The following is a 24,005-nucleotide window of genomic DNA, read 5'->3' as shown; positions in this document are numbered from 1 at the left end:
TAGCATGGTTAGACATAAGTGAGCAAAGAGCACCGATGCATTAAGGACAGGGAGAGATGAAGGCAGGCATCATAAGATCAGGCTGACAGGGAGAAAGTGCCTTCATCTTAGAACATGGTTTCCCCATTTGCCCATCCTCACAGAGCTGTAGGATTGGTGGAGATGCTGAAGTGTGAACGCTCCCCACATAGTAAATGTGTCTTTATAGAGATGAGGACCTGCTGCAGAACAGAATGCTGTTGGTTTGCTTGTGCCTGATGAAGAAAAGGAAGGAGTGGACAGCAAAGGACCATGATGAGCCACTAGAGCAACAGGGAACGTGAATGCCAGAAAGGATTCTGCGGCAGCTTCTGTGCCTTCCTCAATGACCTCCAATACCCTCTTGTGAACAAACTTTGACAGAAACAGGTTTCTCTCTGGAGACATTGCTGATAAGTCAGCCTTAGCTTCTTTGAAGACATCCATCATTCCCAAGTGCTGAAACACAGATTTCATCTCATAATCCTCTTGCAGTTTAAATTTTGGAAGGAAAACCTTAACCTTAGTGGCCCATATATTTTCTTGTTTGGACCAGGCTATTAGTTGTTCAAAAGTGAGACTGTTTTCCACCTTACTGAGGTCCACATACTCACCTGGGAACAGTACCACCAAGCTCAGCTCCATGCCCTCGTAGAGCAATGTGTCTGGCACCTCCTCCACACAGGCAAGTTTAAACATGCCTTCCTGATACATCCTTTGCACCTGCCTTTTCTCATTCTTGTTTATTTTAAATGGCATCCCCCTAGTGGATTCTTTGCAAAATTGGTGAGCCCATATCCCTTTGAAATATAAGGCATTGATGAGAACCAGTCTGGTCTGTGGATCAACTGAGTCATGTGACAACCACTCTGGAATTTTGTCTGCAGTCTGTTTGGAAACCCATGTGTTTATGTGTTGCCTGGACTCCTCTGCAGCTTCACTAAATGAGAGCTGCTCCATCTCTGAGTCATGGAAGTGAAGAGAGGACTCCTTAAAGGTTGGAAGGACTTCACAAGTTTTGTCTGCAAGGAGCCTGTTGGCCACTATAAGGGAGTACTTTCGGTCTGGATGGTTCAGTTTCCTGAGAAGCAATGGGAAGCCCTGATGGGTGTCTTTCCGTTTGTTCAAACCAAGTGCCTGAGATATCTAGACTGCAGTCTGTCCTTTGCACCCAAGAAGACCATAGCTAGAGCAGAAGATATGCTCACAGGAGAATTACATACATTTTTGGAAGGGTTGCTTTGGCATAACATCTTCAATAGGTAGATGGCAAAGGTCCCATTTGCTTCAGACAGAGTACTCATGATGCAGAATCTGAGTAACTGTTGCTCAATGTAGCTTTTGCAGCCTGCATATCCCCTGTAGCTTAACACAGCTTACTAAAGATTTCTAACTAAACTATGAAGGTACATTTTTATAATACAAAGCTATAGAGGCCACTCAATAATTTCCAAATCAAGAATACTTTGCCCAGGCAGTCTTAAATATTGTGTTGTTATGCAACATTCAAATATTCATTTTAATATCATGAATCATGTTTTGTCTTTTGTGATTGCTATTCTTGGTTGTCATCTTGACTACATATGGAATTGACTAAATCCAAAATTGGAGGTCATAGCTGTGAGTTGTTTTGTTTTGTTAAATTTGAAATAGACAGATCCATTTCTAATCTGGACCTTCCAGGTGGAAAGCATATGCCTTTTATCTGGACCTCACCTTCTGCTGGAAACCTGTATAAGGATATGGAAAAAGAAATCTTTCTCTCTTTGCCTGCTTGCCCTATCTTTGCTAGCAAGTTCATTCATTCTTTAGCATTAGAGCCTGTTTCTTTGGGATTCTAGTATATACTGAAGACCTGCTGAGACATCCAGCCTTATTAACTGAGCAACTAATTCTTGGACTGTTTACAACTTGCCATTGTTGGATTAGCTGGACCACAATGTAAATGTAAATCATTCTAATAAATAAATCATATGTGTGTGTGTGTGTGTGTGTATGTGTGTGACAGAGACAGACAGACAAAGAGAGAGAGAATGAGAGAGAGATTCATACTATAATTTCTGTTACTCTTGAGAAGCCTAACTAAAACAGTACTATAGTTTTCAAAACCTAATCAATTTAAGAATATTGCCCAACATACTACAAGCCTGGGTAGTAATAGCCTGCAGTAACTAATTTTAGCACTACTTAAGCTGTCATGAAGATGGTAACCTTTTTTGATGTTCAACATGCTCTTACCAGATGACTACCTTTTAACAAGCTAGAATTTTAACTGGCGGGATTGTTGATATTCTCTGTGCTGACTATTGGTTTCAAAAATCACAGATTTAGAAAATGGCTGAACAATAATTGAGCTATATAAAGATCTAAATTCAGGATTTATGGACACTCTGTGCATCTTCCCTGCCAGAGGAGAGCTTGCCTCCAGGGAATGCTCTGACCCAGGGACTCAGGTGAAACCACCATTTTCACTCTGGTGTCTCTCTGAGGTGGGTCTGCTCAGGAGAGCACAGGGTGCAGAAGCAACAGAGCTTCCTTGGACATGGTCCCTACAGGCTTTCATACTCAGCCAGGAGGTGGAACTGATCCTCAGTCCTCTGTGCACCTTCCCTGCCAGAGGAGAGATTGCCTCCAGGGAATGCTCTGACCCCAGGACTCAGGTCAGATCACCATTTTCTCTCCAATGTCTCTCCAAGGCAGGACTGCTCAGGAGAGCACAGGCAACAAAGATTCTCAGACAGGGTCCTATGGGCCTACATCTGCAGCCAGGAGGTGGGGCTGTTCCACAGCCCTCTGTGCACTGGTCTTGCCAGGAGAGAGCTGGTCTCCCAGGAGTGCTGACACAGACTAACAGGCATACAGGAGAAACAAACTCCAGCCAAAGACAACTAGAACATCTGACACCTGAGATTACCAGGTGGCAAAAGGCAAACATAAGAAACTTACCAACAAAAACCAAGAACACTTGGCATCATCAGAACGCAGTACTCCCACAACAGTGAGTCCTGAAAACCCCAACACATTGGAAAAGCATGATGCTGGTAGAGGATTTTAAGAGGACATTAATAACTCCCTTAAAGAAATACAGGAGAACACAACCAAATATGTGAAGGAATTGAACAACTATCCAAGATCTAAAAATGGAGGTAGAAACAATAAAGAAAATGCAAAGGGAGACAACTCTAGAGATAGAAATCCTAGGTAAGAAATCAGGAACCAAAGATGCAAGCATCAGAAACAGAATACAAGAGGTGGAGAGAGAATATCAGATGCAGAAAATTCCATAGAAAACATGGACACAACAATCAAAGAAAATGCAAAATGCAAAAAGATCTTAACTCAAAACATTCAAGAACTCCAGGACACAATAAAAAGATCAAACCTAAGGATAATAGATATAGATGAGAATGAAGATGTTCAACTTAAAGGACCAGCAAATATCTTCAACAAAATTATAGAAGAAAACTTCCCTAACCTAAAGAAAGAGATGCCCATGAACATACAAGAAGCCTACAGAACTCCAAATAGACTGAACCAGAAAAGAAATTCCTCCTGACACATAATAATCAGAACAACAAATGCACTAAATAAAGAGAGAATATTAAAAGCAGTAAGTGAAAAAGGTCATGTAACATATAAAGGCAGACCTATCAGAATTACACCAGACTTCTCACCAGAGACTATGAAAGTGAGAGAAGTGAGAAGATCGTGGACAGATGTTATACAGACCCTAAGAGAACACAAATGCCAGCCCAGGATACTATACCCAGCAAAACTCTCAATTACCATAGATGGAGAAACCAAAGTATTCCATGAAAAAACTAAATTCACACAATATCTTTCCACAAATCTAGCTGTTCAAAGAATAATAAAGAGAAATCTCCAACACAAGGAGGGAAACTATGCCCTAGAAAAGCAAGAAAGTAATCCTTCAACAAACCTAAAAGAAGATAGCCACAAGAACAGAATTCCAACTCTAACAACAAAAATAATAGGAAGCAACAATGATTTTTCCTTAATATCTCTTAATATCAGTGGACTCAATTCCCCAATAAAAAGACATAGATTAACAGACTGGCTACATAAACAGGACCCAACATTTTGCTGCTTACAGGAAACCCACCGCAGGGACAAAGACAAACACTACCTCAGAGTAAAAGGCTCTAAAACAATTTTCCAAGCAAATGGTCCCAAAAAACAAGCTGGAGTAACCATTCTAATATCAAATAAAATTGACTTCCAACCCAAAGTTATCAAAAAAGACAAGGAGGGGCACTTCATACTCATCAAAGGTAAAATCTACCAAGATGAATTCTCAATTCTGAACATCTCTGATCCAAGTGAAAGGGCATCCACATTCACTACAAAAACTTTAGTAAAGGTCAAAACACTTATTTCACTGCACAAATAATAATTGGAGACTTCAACATCCCACACCCATCAATGGACAGATCTTGGAAACAGAAACTAAACAGAAACACAGTGAAACTAACAGAAGTTATGAAACAAATGGATTTAAGAGGTATCTATAGAACAATTTATCCTAAAACAAAAGGACATACCTTCTTCTCAGTACCTCATGGTACTGTCGCCAAAATTAACCATATAATTGGTCATAAAACAGGCCTCAACAGATACAAACATATTGAAATAACCCCATACATCCTACTGAACAACACTCTACTCAATTATAACTTGGTCAAGGAAGAAATAAGAAAAGGAATAAAATACCCATGGAAGGAGTTACAGAGATAAAGTTTGGAACAGAGACTGAAGGAATGACCATCCAGAGACTGCCCCACCTGGGGGTCCATTCCATAAACAACCACAAAACCCAGACACTATTGTATATGCCAACAAGATTTTGTTGACAGGAGTCTGATATAGCTGTCTCCTGAGAGGCTCTGCCAGTGCCTGGCAAATACAGAAGTGGATGCTCACAGTAATCCATTGGACAGAGCACAGGATCCCAATGAAAGAGCTAGAGAAAGTACCCAGAGAACTGAAAAGGTCTGTAGCCCTATAGGAGGAACAACAATATGAACTAACCATTATCCCCAGAGCTGCCTGGGACTAAACCACCAATCAAAGAAAACACATAGTGGGACTCATGTCTCTAGCTGCATATGTAGCAAGGATGGCCTAGTCAGTCATCAATGGGAGGAGAGGCCCTTGGTCTTGCAAAGATTCTATGCCCCAGTATAGGGGAATGCCAGGGCCAGGAAGCAAGAGTGGGTGGATTGGGGAGCAATGGGAACAGGGAGGGGATAGGGGATTTTCAGAGAGGAAACTGGGAAAGGGGATAGCATTTGAAATGTAAATAAAGAAAATATCTAATAAAAGAATTATGGGCAAGGCACTTTGATATTGGGTCGGGGTAGCATTGACTTGTAGACTTGAATGGAGATGTAATACCTTGATTGAATGCAACATTCCTTATTCTTTCGAAGGTGTGCTGATGTTGTGGAATGACTGGTTTTATACTTGTTTTCTCTGACACAAAGAAGGAGCACCAGCATTTTCCTCTACAACTTCTCTCAAATACTTTTGCCATGTCTCTAGCTTTTCTTTCTCATATCCCATAAAGAAATTTAGATTGTCATTTGGACAAAAATGTTGTCACCCATCCATTTTCATGTCTGACTTCCTATAAATTGCCACCATGTGTATTAGTTAAGGTTAGTACTGCTTTGGTAAAACACGATGACCAAAAGCAACTTGGGGAGGAAATGATTTATTTCACTCACAGTTCCATATATCCATGCAGTTCATCTTGAAAGCAGTGTGGTCAGGAACTTGGAGGCAGGAGTTGATGCAGAGTCTATGGAAGGGTGCTGCTTAATTACCTACTTATCATCATTTCCTCAGCATGCTTGCTTATAGAATCCAACACCTACAGTGGGACAAGCCCTCCCACATCATTCACTAATTAAGAAAATCCCCTACAGGCTTGCCTACAGCTGATCTTATGGAAAGAAGGATGCTAATTACCACAAGAAAGTGGGAATGGGGAATTGACAGTCAAGGAATTTATCATTGCTGGTAGGGAATAAATATTAAAAAGACTTACAGAACAGGTAACAGAGAGAAAGTAGGGAAGTGGCTGTCAAGTAGTAAGAAATGGGGGTGGTAGGAGAGGGATGAGGACAGATTAGTAATGACATCAGAGCATCTGTTTCATGTGATGATAAAATTGTCTTGAGTTACACTATTAGATATTTACTAGAAGATAGTTACTGAGAACTATTTGGTCAGACATGTTTAGTGTGTGCTTTGTATATGTGTATTATGCTTCCCTGAAGGCATGCATAAAAGTAAATAACATACAGTCCTTGCATTTAGAAATTCAAACACGCCAGGCGTGGTGGCGCACGCCTTTAATCCCAGCACTCGGGAGGCAGAGGCAGGCAGATTTCTGAGTTCGAGGCCAGCCTGGGCTACCGAGTGAGTTCCAGGACAGCCACGACTACACAAAGAAACCCTGTCTCGAAAAACCAAAAAAAAAAAAAAAAAAGAAATTCAAACACATTAAAAGTTCAGACTCTTTAAAATATCATCTTTTTAAAAATGAAAATTCTCTTTTAAAAGTTCAAAGTCACTGAGAAGCAGATAGGCTAACTGTAGATCTTAACCTCTCCTTCCTTGCTTCTAAATCCTATCCCTTAGTCTCATTTCCATCTCTATAGGAGACTCACCTGCTGTGGATTTTCCCTACTCACTGACCACATTTTACAGGCCACTCATATCTTCCCACAGACCCATCCTGTTATCCCAGCCTCCAATTCAAGCAGACATCCCCCCGAGTACCTGGCAGCCAAACCTGCCACAGAAGCAAGTAGGCCAGCAAAACAAGTGGGTAATTTTTAGATCTTCACTTTTGCTCTTCTCCTCTATTATCCAGTCCTCAGCTCTGTAGGACTCTACCTGTTTTGGTCTTTCCTCACTCTGACCCCGTTTTCAGGGAACTAAGCAAGTCCTTGTAGAATACCCTGCTTTCCTCCTTCCTGTGACCACTAAACATATCATCCTCCTAGTCCATCTCAATGCTTAAATATCAGCTCTTAATATCTAGAAACACAATCTCTACTCAGAAGCACCAGAAACTACATCTTTCAGAATTCCAGAAGAATTTCCTATCAGGCAACATGGCCATTACACTCTCCTATGAACCAGTGAGGCAACAAAAGCCAAGAAAGAAAACACCCATCCAAAAATTATCAGATATCAGCACCAAGAATTTCGATCTTCCTAAACCCAGATGTCTAGAAATCAATAAAATAGAAACAATTTAAAAATACAAAATCAAAATGCAAAGTTAAAAGGTGGAGAGAGAATATCTAAATTAACAAAATCAGAAACAAGAAAGAGGTCATCACAATGGCATGGAGGACATCCAGAGAAGCACAAAGGCATACTTTAAAAGCCTGTACTCCACCAAAGGGAAAAATCTAAAAGAAATGGATAATTTTCTCCATAGGTGCCACTTACCAAAATTAAATCAAGATCAGATAAACAATTTGAATAGACCTATGACCCCTAGTGAAATAGAAGCAGTTATTAAAGTCTCAAAATCAAAAAAGCCCAGGGCAAGATGGTTTTAGGCCAGAATTCTATCAGACTTTCAATTTATTACACAAAATATCTAAATTTGATATTTTGATATCAGAAGGAACCTTGCTCAAATTATTTATAAGGCCACAGTTACCCTGATACCCAAACCACCAAAAGACACAACTACATAAAAGACAATTACCGACTGATATCTCATATAAGCATAGATGCAAAACTTTCCAATAAAATACTTGCATTATAAATCTAAGAACACAACAAAAAGATAATCCACCATGATCAAGAAGGCTTTATCTCAGGGATAGTTAAAACTTAATCTACCATTGAAACTAACTGAAAGACAAAGATCAGATAATCATCTAATTAGATACAGAAAGGTATTGAAAAAATCCAATACCACTTCGTGATAAAATTCCTGGGGAGAGTAGGGATACAATGGGTCTACCTTAACACAATAAAGGCAACCTATAGAAAGCCCATAGCCAATACCACCTTAAATGAATCCCACTAATATTAGAAAGAAGAGAAGGTTTTTCACTCTCTCCCTAACTATTCAATGTAGTACTTGGAAGTCTTAGCTAGAACAATACCACAACTGGTATAAATTTTTGTTTTAATTGAAGAAGATATCAGAAGATGGAAAGATCTTGCATACTCGTGGATCCATGGAATTCAAATAGTAAAAACAGCAATGCTACCAAAAGCAATCTACAGATTCAATGCAATCCACTGGCCTAGTCAGCCATCATTGGGAAGAGAGGCCCCTGGGTCTTGCAAACTTTATATACCCCAGTAGAGGGGAATGCCAGGGCCAAGAAGTGGGAGTGAGTGGGTAGGGGAGTGGCAGGGGGAATGGTATGGGGGACTTTGGGGATAGCATTTGAAATGTAAAATGAGAAAATACCTAATTTAAAAAAAATTCTTCACAGATCTTGTAAGGACAATTTTCAGCTTCATATGGAAACACAAAGGATTGATATATGCATAACAATCCTTAACTATAAAAGAACTGCTTGAGGTAGCACCACCCCTGACTTCAAGTTGTACTGCAGAGCTAAAGTAATGAAAATAGTAAGGCACTGCCAACAGAACAAGTATGCCAATCAACAGAATCCAACTGAAAACCCAGACATAAAACCGCACATATGAATTCCTGATATTTTTTTAAAGACATCCAGAAATACACACTGGGAAAAAAAGGGCATCTTCAATAAACTTAGCTTGTCAAACTGAATAACTGCATGTAGAAGAAGACAAAGAGGCCTGTACTTATTACCCTGCACAAATCTCTACTCCAAATCTATGAAAGATCTTAAAATAAAACCAGATACACTGAATCTGAAAGAGAAAAAAGTGGGGAATACCTTGAACTCGTTGGCACAAAAACAAAAGCTTTCTGAACAGAACACCATTAGCATGGGCACTAATTTCAACAATTAATAAATGGGACCTCATGAAATAGAAAAGCTTTCTCACAGCCAAAGACACCATCCTTCTGACAAAGCAGCATCCTACAAAATGTGAAAAGACTTTACTTCATATCTGGGAGAGGGCTAACATCCAAAATATATGACAATGTCAAAAGAAAATAAACAGTCCAACTTAAAAACGGCATACAGATGTAAAATGAGATTTCTCAAACAAGGAAACCCAAATGGCTGAGAAACACTTTTATTATTTTCAACATCCTTAGCCATCAGGGAAATGCAAATCAAAACTACTTTGAGATGTCATCTTACTCCTGTCAGAGTGACTAAGATCATTCTGGTAAGGATATGGAGTAGAGGGAATTCATCCATTGATGATGGAGTGCAAATTCATGCATCCACTATGAAAATCAGTGTGGCAGTTCCTCAGGAAGATGGGAATCAGTCTACCTCAAGATCCAGCTATGCCACTCTTGGACCCAAAGGACATTTTATCCTACAATATAGACACTAGTTCAACCATAGTCATTGCTGCTCTATTAATAATACTCATAAATTGGAAACAACCTAAATGTCTGTCAACAGATGAATGAATAAAAATAGATGTACATTTACACAATGGAATATTACTAAGTCATTAAAAATGTAATCATGAAATTCACAGATAAATGGATGGAACTAGAAAAACAAAATCATCCTATATGAGGAAATTCATGAAGACAAATATGATGTATATTTATTTATATGTAGTTTTTAGCTGTTAAGTGAAGGATAACCAAGCTACAATCAGAAGAATCATAGAGACTAGGTATAGAGTAATACACTAGGGTTAGGGACAGATAGAACCCCCTAAGAAAGGGAAATAGAATATGTCACCACTCTAGAGGCTGTGGGACCTTAGAGAATAGAGCCAATAAATGAAGCAGACCAGTCTCATGCAACAACCAACTTTATTTAGAGCCTCAGACAATTTATACACTGAGGGTTAAAATGTCATGTAAGTAAGTAAAGTTCTCATGAGTACAAGCTGCAATCAATCACATGGAAAACCCACATGTGGGAAAACATGTTTTTCCATTAGGGCATAGAAGGGATAGTTTAAACCATTAATTTAGTAACAATAGCAAGCAATTATCTGAAGTAATCTGGAGTAAACTCCTATCCACTGTACCTCAGAAAAGCATTAAAACACATTCCAAGAACAGTTCTGTGTTTTAAAGAAACTGAGGTCACAAGACTCTTCTCTCTCTCTCTCTCTCTCTCTCTCTCTCTCTCTCTCTCTCTCTCTCTCTCTCTCTCTCTCTCTCTCTCTCTTTCATATTCTCACAAGCACTCAGAATTCTCACTCAACTCCATTCCTGGACCGTGTTCCAGACAAAAATAGTTATAAATGGATAGGAAGGTACTGGAACTAAAGGATCATATTGGAAAGGAGAGCAATGGGAAGGGAGGAAATACAGGGGAGACAGCTAAAACTAAGACCCATTTGAAAAGTATTTTGGAAATGGAATACAATAGAAGCTTCCGTAAACATAAACATCTACAAAATGAATCTAAATAAAATCACCAAATAATGTAGGAGAGATAGTTCCAACTGGATAGATTTTATAACCAAATGAAGCTTTCCTGTAGTGAGAATAGGTGGAATCTAATTGAGTTGCTGGCCAGAGTTCTCCCTTGGGAATCCCTAAACAGCCCAAGCTGTTGCCAAGGCCACCACTGTATCTCCACAAATGGATGACAAGGTCCCATTACTCAAAACAACACCTACACAACTAATTGAAAATGGAGAAGTCCAACTTGTGCTTACATAAAGCCTTCCTCACTGAGCTGATGTCCTTGGTACCAGAAGATACTCTGCATGGTACCAAAGGAGAAATGTAAACACCAACCCAGCTGCACACTCAGACTCTTTAATCCACAATGGTGTCTTGCCTGGAAGATATGCTAGTGCAACTGTAGCACAAAGCTTGAGGGAATAAGCAACCAATGTGTGCTTTGACCTAAGGCCCACTGCATGAGATAGAACCTATTCCCCATGCTGCCTGGTTGGCCAAAGAACTGAGATTAAATACCCCAGGGACCTAGGGTAAAACCAAATACAACTGTTCTACTAAAGGAAACTAGCAATAAAATGACTCCTAATGACATTGTGCTATACTCAGATTGGTGTCTTTTTCAGTCATCATCAGAAAAGATTCCTCATACAACAAATAAGAACAAATGCAGAGACCCACAGTAAAACCATATGCAGAGAGTGAGAGACCTTGGAGCATTTGGTCCTGAATGAGATGTTCCTATCAAATTCCTGTCCTTAGATTTTAGCTCAGAGAATGCTTTGGAAGGGTCAATACAATATAGAAGCCAGAAAGGATGAAGGACATGAAGAACACTGGGCATTTTGAACACAACAGGACCTACACACATATGAACTCACAGAGAATGAGGTAGCATGCACAGAGCCTGAACAGGTCTGCACAAGATGGGGTTTTTAATTTTCTCCAAAGGAGTCTCACTGAGGGAAAAAAAAGAAAAGACTAAAGATTACTCTTAAGGGTAGGCTATGTACCCAGCAGTTGATGGCCAATGGAAAACAAAGCCAATGGCAGCTTTGAAGATTCATTGCCTCAGAATGTCATTTCAGAGCTGTTTCTTTCTCTTTTTCTTTTAAAGATTTGGTCATTTTTTAAATTTTAACTTTTTTAGCTTACAGGTACTTTGTGTATATATTAGGGCTTCTGGTTTTGTGTTTGTATGAGATTCTTGAGCATGCTAATGAAAGGGTGTCTGCGTCTGTATTTGTCCCTTGTGCTTTTGGGGGCTCTTTTCCTTCTGGGTTTTTTTGTTTGTTTGTTTGTTTGTTTCTTATTCTGATGTGTTTGTTTTTATTTTGCTTTGTTTTGTTTTGTTTTGCTATTATAACTTAGAAGCATATTAGATTTCCAATGAGTCAGAAAGGGGGTGGATCCGGATGGAAAGGGAGGTGGAAATAGGAGGGGAAGTGGTAATCAGGATATATGATATAAAAGAATGTATTTATAATAAAAGAAAAATATTCAAAGCCTCTCAACTGTGGGCACCCATAAAAAGCAAAATCAAATGAAATACTTTCTTCAAGTTCCTTACTGGCTTGCTCTCCATGGCCTGCTTAGCCTGCTTTTTTATGAACCCAAGACCACCAGCCCAAGGATTGCACCACCCACAAATGGCCAGGCCCTCCCACATCGATGACTAATTAAGAAAATGGCCTACAGGCTTTTCTCCACTCTGCTTGTATGGGGACATTTTCTCAGTTGAGGCTCTTTCCTCTCTGATAACTGTAGATTGTATCAAGTTGACACAAAAGTAGCCAGCACACAAAGTAACATAAAAAACTTCAAATTCTCTCATTTGCTTTCTTCTAGTACTGTAAGAACTCCGAGAAAACTGGTTCACAGTTTTGATGGGTACAGGATATATTTCAATGAACAACAACAACATGGTGAACAGTGAGACCTGGTCAGACTAGAGGCCCGAGGAGGGAGAGAATGCAGTTAAGGTGAGGATGGAACATAGCAGGAGAGGAGAGAGAAGCACAGGAGCCCAACTTGCTGGAAAGGGGACGTTGTGAGCTACAGCTTGCTGCTTCCTGGGCAGACTCAAGGTTAGACTAGTGGTGCACATGCCCATTGTCTCCTCCTCCTCCCCCAACCACCAAGGCAGGGCACAGGAAGTTGTGTCACTGGCTTTTCTTGTTCCAAGCATGGAGGGTATGCAAGGCTCAGTTTGACTCCTTTCAAAATGAAGCTGGTCTATATGATCTGGGGGAAGAGGGTGCCGGGATCAGCCTGTGTATGCTGTCTGGTTGGTGGCCCAGTCTCTTGAGAGTTCCTAGAAGACTGCTGGTCTTCTATGGGGTCACCTTCCCTTTCAACTCCTCAATCCTTTCCCTATTTCCTCCATAGTGGTACCCAACTCCACTCCAATGGTTAGGAATAAGAATCTGCATGTCTCTGTCAGCTGCTGGTTGGGCCTCTCAAAGGACAGCCATGCTAGGCTCCTGTCTTAAACACATCATAGCCTCAGTAATAGTGTCAGGCTTTGGTGCACAACCCCACCCTCTGTGAGATGGATCCCAAGTTGGCTCAGTTACTGGAAAATCTCTTCTCCATTTTTGTCCCTATAGTTCTTTTAGATGAACAATTCTTAGAGATTTTGACCATGGGTTGGTAACCATGTCCTTCCACTTAGGGCCCTGTTTATCTACTAGAGGTGAAATTGACTTCCCTATCTCCACTGTTGGTGCATTTTAGGTTATCCCCATTGAGTGCTTTTTGCTGAAAGTCTCTCACCTCCCAGGTTTCTAGGGGCTTCCCCTGCCTCCCACCCCTAGAAGCTGCATATTTCCATTCATTGTCCTCATTCTCTGGGTTTCTCTCCTGCTCCCCTACCCCCAACCCCAATACCTGGTGAAAAGGTCAACTCAGGAACTTTGGGAAGGCCATGAAACACTTGCCCCTCTGGAAGAGAGAGCCTAGTTAACATTTCTCAGACCACAGGGCAGGAACCAACCTGTGGGTGAGGACACTTCCACAGGATGGACCGTTGCTCACCTTCAGACAAGAGAAGTCCTTGTCACCTCATTCCCTAAAAACCAATCAGTTCAGCCAATAATATTGTGCCTAGTTGCTGATGCTCTATTCTGCCCCTGGAAACAGTATAAAAACTCGCTTCGGGTCTGGAACTACCCCAGTGCATTGGAACAATAAATTCCTCTTGCTTTTTGCATCAATACTGGCTCCATATGGTTCACTCAGGGGGTCTCCAGTAAGCTAAGGCTCACCAGAGTTTTACACCACCACATATATGGCAAAGGATTGCCTGTTCTAGCCTCAGTAGGAGAAGATGAGTATAATCCTCTGGAGACTTAAGGCCCAGGGAAGGGAGATAGGGAAAGGGAGGCACCCTCCCAGAGGCAAGGCTGAGGGGGAATGGGGTGAAGAAATGTGTCTGTGTGTGTGGTGTGTGTGTGTGGGGGGGGGGTTAACCGGAGAGAGGGAAAATGTATGGAATGTAAATAAATAATTAACAAAATAAATAAAACGAAAAAAGGAAGGGTTGAAAGAAGGAAAGAGTGGAAATGATGTAGCTACATTTTAATTTCCAAAACAAACAAACAAACAAAAATATTATTTAAGTTCATTATATAGTCCTTAGGTGTAATTTTAATCCTACCACATGTAACACTCAGCTAACAGAAGGAAAGCTATATGGTCACAAGAATTGCTAGTATGAATGACTTAGGAATATTAAAATTTACAAAAAATAATTTACTATTTATAATACTGCATGCTCTAATAACATATACTTCACTTTAAAAACTAATAAAACACATATAATAAAAATTAAGCATTTGCCTAGGTTTTACATTCATATATATGTATATATATATGCATATATATATATACATATATATATACACACAAAACATATATATGTGTGTGTTTATGTGTGTGTATAGTAACATATAGCACAAGTGTAGAAAATATGATATATTAATTTACTCAGGATATATATACACAATATACATCATGTGTTATTTCCATAGATTTTTATTATATATACCATATCATTTAAACGTTTTAAGCAATTTATGTACAACATATGTATAAAAATAGAATTATCATATGCACTATTGTAGGGAAATTTTAAAGACAAAGTCACGTACTTTATAGCATAAACAGGCAATTTGCCTCTTCTAATTCTGATTCCAAAAAGTCACATTTTTAGTCACATTTTACCTACTTTGCCTTCTTTCTCAATAGTTTTTTTAACAGCAAAAGATAATTTATTACCTGTGATGACCATTTAATTTCTGTAAATTTAATATTTCTAAGTCACTCATACTAGCAATTCTTTTTTACTTTAACTTTAGCCATAAAAAATATCAAACATCCAAAGTTAATTCTTGTGGAAGGAAATAATATGTATACAGCTAATCTGACAAAATATTCATTGTATCTAAATAATGCTAACAGCATACAGGCTGAACTAGTAACAGGTTTAGAAGTATAGTTTTTCTCCTATCCTAACAGAATTCCAATACTTTTTGCCAACAGAAATAAATCTAATATTAAGACTTAAAGAAATTATTTGAGAGCCTACAAACTCACTATACTTAAAAAAGGCATATTAAAAATCAAATATTTCCAACAAAGGTAAAACTAAAGTAGAGATCTGGACAATTCTATATAGAATAAACATAAGTTGTGTGTTATCATAAAGAAACAATTTAGCCTCAAACTGGACAAATCTAACTTCAATAATGTGTAAAATTTTCTCAGATCTCTATGTTACTACAATCTTTATATGTCCTGTCCTAGTTGGTATTTTAATACAAAGACAATAGATCACACTTTACTAGCCAGTGCTTCTCTTAATGCAGAACATAGAGTGTCACTAAAAGAAATCTTGCAGGTACTGTCTTGATGTTGTATCAATATTTGGTTTTCTAAATAAAGATTGGTTCAAGTGGAAGAAGAAGAAGAAGAAGAAGAAGAAGAAGAAGAAGAAGAAGAAGAAGAAGAAGAAGAAGAAGAAGAAGAAGAAGAAGAAGAAGAAGAAGAAGAACCATATGATGCATCTGAAGTTGGGAGGAACCACAGGGAAAAGTGATGAGTCCTGACAGTCTCTGACAGTCTCCTAAGCTGGGGTCTGGGGTAGCCAATTTGTAAAGTGAGGTTATCAGGCAGAGTGGTAACACAAGACAGCACAGACTATTCTAGCTGGGCTCAGGAAGATGATACCTAGGAACGTCCAGCTGCAACCTCCCTCCTATGCTTCAGACTCATTCATTCAGCTTCTTGCTTCTCTTAACAAATGTATCCAGGTACTTGCAATGTGGCAAAAGTATTAAATGGTGGCAAAAATATACATGAGCTGAGAATCTAGCAGGAGCACACAGATATATCAAATAGTCAAGGGGGAGTAGGGGTGATGCTTAGAAGGAAAACACAGAAGTGCAAAATGGGATAGTGAGGAAACCCTGAACAAAAATCCCTGAGGCAATGTAGTCAGAAATGAAAGGGAATCTTTACCCAAGTGACTCCAACATTCCAGAACTGAACAATGAACAGGGACCCCAAGACAAAGGACATTCTTCTTTCAATGTCCCCAACAAAACTCAGATTGAAACTAATAGCCAGTGTAATGTCATAAGAACCAAATGGAATCTTCAAGGCATTGTTAGGTCTCGAGGGCTAGATAGTAGTTAGAGCACTGAATTTCTCTAGCGTGGTTTTGCTGAAAGGCCTGTTTTGCTCTGCCTCATGGACACATCTTATCCACCACATGCTACAGTGGTCTTCATAGAATCTGCACCTGCATGGAAAGACTCACAAGACATAGTCCCTAACCCTTGGACTTCTCGGTCTTCATAGCCAGGAGTTGAGTAGGTTTTCTCAGTCTCCATAGCCAGGAGTTGAGTAGGTTTTTATTATATATAAACTACAAAGTCTATGATACTCAGTTACAGTAGGAAAAAAAAAGTAATTCTTTTGTGTGTCTATGTCCCTGAAAGTTAGAGTTAGTCCACTGCAGTCCATCTCTATCCAACCCTCTCATGTTGAGGTTTCATTGCTTCTTGTCTCCAGACCACACTCTTAGCCTTTCATTCTGTGTCTCCTGACAGCCCTGATGGTTCTTAACACAAATCAGGTCAAGTTTCTCCCCTTTGTAATTCCTTGCTTTCAGCGGAGTACAGACTCCTCACAGTACATCTCCATGGGGATCCTCTCTGTATATACTCTCCTAAGGCTTGCCAGTTCCTTATGAACCTCATGCTGTGTCATAGTGTTACCCTTTTGTTTTCTGTTTTCTGATAATTCCTACCTGAGTACAGGACAGGTGTGTTGTTTTCTAGGGTCATAGATATGTGTGCCTCTGCTCCCACCCTGGGCAAAGCCAACCACACCTTCACTGAAAGCTGACCACATTATCTGCTTCATTATCTGCTGTGTGAACTTCATGATTCTATTCCACTTCTTACAGCTACATACTAAGCTAATTGTGCGTCATGTGTATGTGGTGACCCCATTAAGCAGAGTAGACTAACTAGCTCCTCTTGCCTCATACAGTCTAGATCAGAGTGCTAAAACAAGGCAATAAAAGTCACACATGGAATTTAATTCTCTTCCATAACCATAATAAAGTGAATGGAAAGCAATTTAGTAAGATATTTTGTTTAATCTAAGATATCCAAAATAATATCACTTGAAAATATGATCAGTATTAAAATTACTGTAATAGTTTATGCTCTTTTACCCCTATGGCATGTATCAATTCAAACTAAACACATCACAAGTTTCCTTGTGGCTTGTTTTTAGCACACTAGGTGATATTCAAACCTACACTAAGGTTTCAAGGGATCAAGGTCAGAGAGTCGAAGGTGAGAAAACAAAACAAAATGTGATTTGTAAAGTAGAACTATAGTGCAGATCTAAATTAGAAAGTCACACTTTAGCTGATCCAAGGGGAAATGGTTAACTGTGTAGCTGCAGAATGAACACACAGAGCTTCCGGCAAGGCAATCAATATGTACCAAAGTCCAAAGAAGGAAGAGCCCAGTGTTCTTCAGAGCTGATCAGGCTGAGACCCAGTGAGGGATGGACCAATCACAATCCCTGAGATACGTGTTTGGTATCAATAAGGTAAACTACAAAATCAACCTGCAGTTTCCATTCTACCTCAGGCAGGACGAACTCAAGGAAGGCAGCAACTGTAGGTGACATCACCAATGACAGCAGAAAGAACAGGTTCGAGAAGGTTGGAGCTGCTAATAAGGAGGGATGTACATACTTAATCTCAACTCCTCATCCCTTCTTACTCTTCTCTCTTCTCCCCTCCTTTGCTTTTTCCTTTCTCATCTCATTTGGCAAGAACAACTTAAAGGAAAATATACCAAAATGTTTGTACATATAAACCTGAACAGTTCTATTGTATAATAAACTTTTAACTCTAACAGTGTTCTTTAAAAAAAAAAAAAAAAAAAAACATGTTAAAAAGAAATACTTTAATCTGAAACATTTATTTAAATTTTATATTAGCATACAATGTAAAAGATTTCTTTATGGTTTGGGGATTGTTTTGTTTTGGCTGTTGTTTTACTGCTGAGAATCAAGTCTAGGGCCTTATTCATTCTAGGTAAACACTCTACCACTGAATCATAGCCCTTCCCTCTGTGGTATTTTTAGACACACACACACACACGCTTCTCTCCACCATCTCCTCATTCTCTCCTGGCTTATACCTTATCTCTCAGCATTTGCTTGTATGCCAGATGTGTTCTATTTAGTAATAGAACTATCCCTCTTCTTTCAATTCTCTTTTTCACTTTTTATGCGTCCCTTTCATGTTTTCTGGACTGTACCCACACTCACTCCCACATACAAACACATATCTCAAACTGGAAGCTAACATCTGTATATATGGGAGATAACCTTGTTGTCCTAAGCTGGGGCATATATTTTCTAGTTGTAACCATTTTTCTGTAAACTTTCATAATATCACTATTACTATTGAGTAAGATACCACTATGTATATGTACCACATTTTCATGAGTCATTCACTTGTCAATGGACATCTAGGCTGTTTCCATTGCCTTGCAATTGTGACTAGAAAACAGATGTGCAAAAATCTCTAAGGTACAGTGTGGAGTGCTCTGAACAACTTTAGAATAAACAATCTTTATGGAAGCAAGGTCATATAGGTTTTCTATATTCTGATTAAACAAGACTTGGTCCATGGTTTGAGCGAATGTAAAAAATGACTCAAGTTGATGAAAATAATCAAATATAAAACATTCATTGTAAAAGATCTAAAGATAGCCTACTATTTTGAAACATAGTCTTTTTCTACTAGCAAAATTAATTTTTCATTATATGCTATGCAGGAAAGCATCTTCATGCACATAATGAATCAGCGGTGTCAGGACTAGATTAACTGCTGGGAGAAGAGTCGGAATTATAATTAGAGTCGTTTTAATAATGAAGTTCAGAGGCCAAAGGAACTAAGATTATTGGATCATTTGATTTTTAGATTTAAACAATGAATTATTGGAAATGATGACACTCTCATTTGTATACCATCCTTCACATCATAAACTTGCTAGACTGTAATAGTTAAGCAGCATTCTCCTGAATGTACATGATAATTTGTTTATCTCTTGTACGTCTCTAATTTTTCATCACTATGCCAGTTTCACTTTTTAAATTTAATATGTAATTTCAAAGCAGAAAATCAACCCTGGTTTCTATATTAATTATGGGAATTATCCAATTTCTTTTTAAAGCATTGACAAGGTCTACAATATATTAAACTTCAGATGAGCCCCCATCAGCTCTGATTGTAATGAGAGGCTGTGGTTTCCCCCTGGTAGCTAATTAGTGTTATTCAGATAGCCACCTTTAGTTCATGAAACTCAGAAAAGAAAATAAATGTGTTTGAACCAAGGTAAGGGCATGGGTAGAGCTTCCTGTAAATACCTTATTTTCTTGGCTCTCTTAATGGAATAGTATATAAAGTATTAGAAATAAATCCCACTGCAAGTGTATTTCCTCCGACTTGTTAGAAATGTTTTGAATATAAATTCGGACATGAACTAGATTATCTGACTTCCACTCTATTTTTATTCATCAATTTCTATTCTCAATTTTTAAGAATATCATTACTAAATAACACTAATATACAGGGCTAATGTAGCCAGCAGTGAGTTTAACATCTCTTGGGTATTTTCCAACATGGAATATCATTGACTTTTCCCTTGTGCTGGCCTTTTATATCTGGCATCAATTTATTTTTATTTAAAATATATCTGGCATCAATTTATTTTATTTTAAAATAATAATACTAATAATAATGATTATAATTATTATTGATATTACATATGGGTATCTATAATATGCATACATATACATATGTGATCCTATATTGTTTGTATGTAAATTTATATGGATATTTCTATTGATTTAATAGACTTCATAGTCTAATCGATTATTAAAAGTGTATTTTTATAACCATTTTTAATTTTTTGCCAGAAACCACTATTTGAATGACAGTGCTTTCCACTCACAAAGAAACTTGAAAATAAACACCTGAAAACATGTGTTCCTCTATGGCTAAAAGTTGTTCTACAGGTCTAACAGAAAACTTGAAGCATTACCTGGCCTCAGTATCTTAAGTAATGCTTAACTACAGCAGGAAGAGTAGATTTGAGAGAAACTGCCAAAGAAATAGAACATGCAGTCTACCTACAATTAATTCTTATTTGTAATACTACGAATGCTCGAGAATGTTTTGAAAATCTCATACATTAATGCCAACTTAAATGATACTTAGGACTGAATTATATAATAAAAACTTAGTGCTGCCTTCTTTTGTAAAACAGCACTTAATGGTATCTGACAATAATATTTAAATTGAACCACATCCTTTCATATGTATCCTGAACAGTAAAGATTCTAAGCATCTTATTGACCGAAGATTTTCACCTGCAAATAGTAAATGGTTCCTTTAAATTTTGAGGTGGAATAAAAGATCTTCATTTTCTAGGCAGCGCTTTTAATACTGGAAGCACTGGCACAAAAAGTTCCTATCTATCAAAAACTTGACATTGGATATTTCTTCCCAGTTATTGGGATTGGAGTTAGGAGTTCCTATAAGTGGTGCTAACCTTTCAGCACTGTACCATAGTGCTGCTATCTACAATGTTCATACGCAAGAACTACTAAAGTAGGTGAAGAAAAAAAATCACCAAAAAAAAAAAATACCCCACCTCATAATGTTTTATATAAGGTTATAATTTTGTGTTGGGTCATGTTCACAACTCCCTGTGACTTATAAGCTGCAGGTCGAATGTGACTGCTACAGAGTTCCTATCACTGCATGGATGTCTGGTAGTTCTGTGTGTATCCTCGGGAAGGCATTTGAGAAGGACATGGAGGCACTAGTCTCCTTCTCCAACTTCCCTGCACATCATCTCATAGAATTGGAGCTGAAATGTAGAAGAAAGAGCACACAGAATGTTTTCAGGGTGGTAAACACGCACTCCATGTAATTATATTTCAACAGTCACAGAATATTTTTTTTTTCCTAAAGAAGAGAGCAGCTTTCCAAATGGCCCGCCAACTAACTTTCTGCCCTATGGCAGTTACCAGTGCACACATCCTTCATGCTTCATGGCCCACAGAGGCTGGCATTTCTCAAGGCTTTTTCCTGCAAAAGCTTTCCAAAAGAGAGTTCCTCCTTTCTTACGGCTATTTTAACTCAGATTCTGAAATGTAAATCAAGTCTTCCATGCACTATTTGTTGCCTCTTCAACCATGGTTTACTGCCTACTCCAAGACAATTGACTTCTGTTACCAAACTCACAAAACTGTTTGGGAAGCCTCTAACAGATGCACACTCACTGTAGTGACACCATGGATTTCCCAGGTCACTTGCTAATGGCTGGAATGGAAATGACATGACACAAGTCTCACTAATAAAACATAAAGAGATGTTTTTGGTGGGAATGCTGGGCTGGATTCTCATGGTAGGTTTAATTACAGAGGCCTATATATTTAGGGGGCTCATATATTAAATCTGCCCTTTTTCCTTCATTGTAATTATGTGATTGGAGGGGGGAAATGCATCAAAATCAATATGCTAGTGGTCGGGGTGGGAAATTGAAAGGAAGCAAGCCTTTGCCATCATTGCATTGCCAGAATGACCTCTGAAATGCTTCTGTATTTATTATCTAAGTTAATATATGGCTTATTGCTTAAAACACTTTGAGTTAGGGTTTCTGTGGCTTGCACCCTAACACTTCCTAATACATGGAAAAGGCTTTCAGTTTCAAAAATGACGAATTAACTTTCAGAGGAGCAGAAAGACTGCTGTGCCTGTCCTTCCAGTGTGAGTTAAAGGAACACTTCTAGATCACCTGCACTGGCTCTAGGAACATGCTTCCTTCCTGTTTCCCCAGCTGAACTCTATGCTCTATTTAATATACCAGGAAACTGAGACATAAGAAATGGAGGAACTGCCTCAAAATGACACCTCTTGGGAAGAAGCTGAAAATGCAGGCTGCTGACGCTGAGGGTGACATTCTCTCATATGCCAGTTCTCATCCAGATAAATGTTTTCATGATGGGCATATGAAGGGAAGCTTGTTTTCCACAGGCCAATATTTCAACAAAGGCCAAATATGTGTTCACCAGAGGCAAGCCATGCATCTGAATGCTGCTCCTCCTCTGCCAACAGCTCCTAGCTAGCTTTTCTAGTTCTGACCAAGTAAAGGCAGGAGTGCTACCTGGATGTCAACTTCTTAAACAGACAAGTTGTCTGGCTCAGGAAAGACTCTGTTCTCGTGCTGTGGAAAGCATACATTCCATGCAGAAACAACAGACCAATCTAACTGTTTTGAGAATATTTTCTTGACTCTGAACATACACAAGAATCCACTCTGAATGTTCAAAACTATATATTTCCTAGAACTAGAAAATAAAATCTAAATAGATGGCTCTGAGGTTATCATCATTTGCTACACTGCAAGACCAAAGTTTGGTTCCCAGCATCCACATGGTGACTCAAGTTCCAGGAAATCTGACACCTTCTTCTTGCCTTTATTAGCATAAAAATAAATGAAATCTTTTTTTTTTCAATCAAAAAAAAATTTCTTTTTGGTTTTTTGAGACAGGGTTTCTCTGTGTAGCCCTGGCTGTCCTGGCACTCACTTTGTAGACCAGGCTGGCCTCGAACTCAGAAATTCGCCTGCCTCTGCCTCCCGAGTGCTGGGATTAAAGGCGTGCGCCACCACGCCCGGCCAATCATAAATTTTTAATTAGATATTTTCTTTATATACATTTCAAATTTCAAATTCTATCCCGAAAGTTCCCTATACCCTCCCCACGCCCTGCTCCCCTACCCACCCACTCCCACTTCTTGGCCCTGACATTCCCCTGTACTGGGTCTGCAGCAGTGTTACAAAAGATTTCACGCTGTTGAACCAAATAGTTGGTTAAACTCTTATTATAATATGTAGTTTTCCTGTCAGATCCACCATGATTCTTTCCTCTTGACAGGTTCTCTATGAAGTCAACTTCACTTCAGTAACTAGTAGAGTTCCTCAAAGAAAAAGACCCTAAATATGTTGAATTTTGGTTCTATCTTTTGAACCATAGGCATTTGATAGAAAGGATAATTCCATCCTGCTAAATGTACCCCAAACCTCTGTATCTAAGATCAATTATTCCCCCGATAAGGCTTAAATGATAGTGGTCTTCATTATAATGTGTGTGTGTGTGTGTGTGTGTGTGTGTGTGTGTGTGTGTATCATGCTTTGAACATATCCACCCTATCTGATATCTGAGAAATAAATACTATATAATAACATATGTTAGTTTTTCAATGTTTAATAACTATCCTATGCCATGTTAAGAGCTCTGTGTGTAATAGAATCATTTATTCCTTACCAGAAACAGGTTAAAATTTTGAGTAGTAAACTTATTAAGAATTAGTAGTAGTACACTCACTTGATAGATGATGATACTGAAGCAGACCTAGCAAATACTAGTTAGAGTTGCTCTGTGTAGCTGGGCCGTAGCCCAGGAAGGCAAATGGCCCCAGAGTTCTACCTTATTCGCCACTTACTGCTGACTCCCAAGTCTTTAGCTGGTATCTGATAGTCAGTTTTCCTCAAGTTTTTGTAGAATAAGGACCTGGTGGTTGCTTTTATTAGATGAAGGTCCAAGTCAGTCACATAAACCTATCATGCATCAAAGTAAGAAAGCATTCAAAAATGGGGCTGATACCCTGTCGCTTAGTTACAGAGGCAGGAAGTGATGAATGAGTGACACTCACAGGCAGCAAGGCTATTAGGCAATAGAGTAGCTCAATATCAGAGGAAATAACATTACTGTTTCAGTATGATTTCCCTTCAGACTGACCTACAAACACAACCACTGGCATTGTATT

At 38.8% G+C, this 24,005-nt stretch overlaps 1 pseudogene; it reads right to left on the bottom strand.

The window, feature by feature from the left end:
* Positions 1 to 202: 202 nt before the first annotated feature.
* On the bottom strand, positions 203 to 1,322 carry LOC110307344 (serpin B9 pseudogene; annotated as a pseudogene).
* Between the last annotated feature and the right edge of the window lie 22,683 nt (positions 1,323 to 24,005).

This window comes from Mus caroli, unplaced genomic scaffold (genome assembly GCF_978045245.1).
Source record: "Mus caroli unplaced genomic scaffold, Mus_caroli_1 scaffold_14, whole genome shotgun sequence".
NCBI lineage: Eukaryota > Metazoa > Chordata > Mammalia > Rodentia > Muridae > Mus > Mus caroli.
Note: the sequence above shows the minus strand (reverse complement) of the source record. Positions and strands in the feature narration are given on the sequence as shown.